Source organism: Adiantum capillus-veneris, chromosome 9 (genome assembly GCF_014529385.1).
Source record: "Adiantum capillus-veneris isolate H3 chromosome 9, ASM1452938v2, whole genome shotgun sequence".
NCBI classification, from domain to species: domain Eukaryota; kingdom Viridiplantae; phylum Streptophyta; class Polypodiopsida; order Polypodiales; family Pteridaceae; genus Adiantum; species Adiantum capillus-veneris.
Genome location: NC_140939.1, coordinates 103669807 through 103673048, shown reverse-complemented (window position 1 = coordinate 103673048; position 3242 = coordinate 103669807).

The window sequence follows — 3242 nt, the reverse complement described above, 5'->3', positions numbered from 1 at the left end:
CATATAGAGATCGTATATCTCCTGGGAAAAATTCATGATCCATGTTTATCTCAGGGATAGGTGCTGATTGTAAAGTAGCACTAGCATCTTTTTGGTTTCTAATCGATTCCCATAAGGATTGTGGCCACGGTTCTTCTACCTCCGAAATTGGCATCACTACTTGTGAGCCCACCCCATCTATGGTATTGGCTACTTCCCTTGTATCTAAAGATGTCTCAACTTTCGGCTCTTCTTGGTCTTTGTTTATAATACCATGGCTTTCCAATTCCTGGATTTTTTTGCGGATTAGCACCTCCATTTTTGGAGCATCTAGAACTGATCCCATAAGAGCTTGGGCCTTCTGGATGAGCTCCTTGCACATTTGCAACCTCTCTTTTTCATACCCTGGATGATGATATATTAGCCATCTATCCTCTTAGGTTTGATTGGGTTTTAGCTTAGCTTCACAGGCCTTCAAAATTGCATCCAAGGGTTCAAAGACTTTGTCGACCAAGACTGAACCTCCCGAGTTAGTTTTTGACTCTTTAGGTCCCTTTTCGTTTTTGTTCCTTTCTTGCTCTTGTCTAAGTTTCTCTCTTATTTGATTCAATTTAGTTTCCAAAGCAGCTTTCTCCTGCAGCCTCTTTGCTTTCATTTTGTCCCTTTTGGCTTTCCACGATTTTCTTCCTGCTCTCACCAATATGTTTTTGAGTTCTGTTTGAACAGGCAATGTGGCCTCCTCCTCAACGATTGCGTTTCTGGCAGCTTCTTGAGCTTGAGCTCGAGTCATCACGTTTAAAGAAATTTTGTGTTCTACCTCAGATCGCTAGAAGAAGGCATTACGCCTACAACATTCATTGTTGCTTTTCTCTTGTAGTGTGGATTCTTAGCACAGTTTTGGCGTAGATGGTCTCTTCCACAACATTCACAAAATACAAATAATTCTATTTGTGGATCCTTGTTTGGACAACTTCGTGCCCAATGATCACCTCCACATTCATAGCATGGACCTTCTTGTTTCATAGCTAGAGATCCATCCAATGGTTGTTCTTGCCTGGTTAGAATGTTCTTTGACCCATACTCATGATTAGCTATGAACATGAGCGTATTCGTATTCATGGAGTAATGATTTCTTGTAGGTTGTGACACATGTGTTGGTTGAGTGTAGTTGACTACAACTCTACCATCATTCAGAAGAGGTGGTTGCTACCCTAGCATTTGTTGCGGCTTCGCTTGAGTGCTACAGCATGGAGTGGGGTGATCCCTTCCACAAGTATTACATACCCTCAATTGAGGTTGTCGTACATTCAGGTTCTTTTTGTAGCCTTGGTTTTCTTCTAATAACCCCCTCGACCAGTTGATCAATGATTGGTTCCCAAGGAATTTGAACATCTTGCTTTGTTGTGGGCTTGCTCTTTGGAGATGAGGCACTACTAGTCGCATTGTTTGTATCTTCAGTAACCTCTCCATAGGCCTTACAATTGTCAACTAGATATAGAGCTGCTCTAGTAGCTTGCTCAAACGTTGTCGAGAAATTTGCGGTCTTGCCAGGAAGGCACCGGGCCTCTTGCTGTGAGAGTTTGTGAGGAAGCTCAAGGGTTATAAGAAAGAGCTAAGATGTAGATAACATAGCTTCTAGAGCTAAAGAAGAAATGTAGCCAAAGAAGCCGCTCACATTTCCTTACAAACACACACGCGATGGAGAGAACTCATGAGAGATAGTCAGAACAAAACAAAATGAAAACATCAAGATTACGATCATATCGTATCATGGGTAGGATAAAAGGGTTAATGGATGAGTTAATGATATTTAATCTTTGTTGTCCAAATAAGCTACGGATTGCTCTTTGGAACTGTAGCTTTGTGCTTACTATAATGTATATGTTTTGTCTAGCGATGGGGATTAGTTGTGAGTACAAATCCTCTTGATTCATAATAAAATAACCACACTCACATCAAAAGAGAAGTTATAGTCAATAATAGGTAGTATGATGGGATCTGGTGAGAGAAGTATTACGTTGAGCCTTTCAGGACCAAATAGAAACACTATGCGTTGCTGAAAGTGAATCTTTCGACTAATCCAAATGTTGACCCTAATAGATTGCACAGAATGGAAATGAAAGAAATCGCCTCTATGTGGATTATGGTTATTCATCGATGATATACTTAGTACGTTCAAAGATAAAGGTGTGAAAGAAGTGAAAGGAGAAGAAGAAGAGAGTTTCTCTCCCAAGCCCGATTGTTGCCCTTAGGCAATAAGGATACTGCGGGGAGAGAAGTACCTGTAGCAAGGAGATTCTAGAGTTTGTGGAAGACAATGAGAACCTTAAGAGAGAGAGGTGCTTGTGGAAAGATGAAGATATGGTTACTAACCTTGTGCACATAATTGTTTCCTGCAAGAAGGTTGTGCCCGTTACATTGACAAGATTGCTGCTTGAATACCTTCCAATGAAACAATTAGGACACAACAAGAGAGATGAAAAGAGGAGTAAAGATAGAATTAGAGATAGATCTAAGTGTGGTGGTGGTATTAAAGATAAATAATAAGAGATAGAGAAGGAGTTAAAGACAAGTATTGGACTAGATATGCAAATGAAAGAAAAACTAGCAACATATATCTTACATGAGAGTAATCGCCACCACCTTAATGGAGAGAGAAGATGAGGCAAGACTTCAGCCTTTCTTCAAGAGAAAGTGTGGCACTAAGATGAGTGTGACACTATGGAATTGAGCTATTCTCACTCACTCATAACTTGCCCCCAATGAAGAGAAGGCTACCCTTTTTATAGGTGAGGGAGCCATGTTTTACATAATCACTTGATTAGGCTAAAGAGTTAGCCCAAATCAAATGTTCTTTGGATATTTCTTAAAATGGGCAATATTAGGACTCAAAATATCATGAATTCAGCATCTTTGGTCGTTGAGGCTCCATGTGGGTACATGATGTATGTGGGCCCCACCTAGGCATCTACTGTGTGGCTCCAGCAGGGGGTCCCAACTTGTGTGTTTTGTCCTTCAAGGCATCTTTGAGGTGTCACATTCACATGCTTGTGTCTTTTATCCTCCAAATATCTTATTTTATGTAAAAAGACCAAGATTACCTCTTTTCACTTGATTCACCTGTTTACCATCTCTTCTTGCAGTGTAGTTGTGAGAGGATTTTTCACTCTTTTTCCTGTAACTTTTGACCTATAACTCGGATTGACATGCTTCAAAAGGCAAAATTGGCCTACTAAAAGAGCTTGACTTGGTTTTGGCCTTTT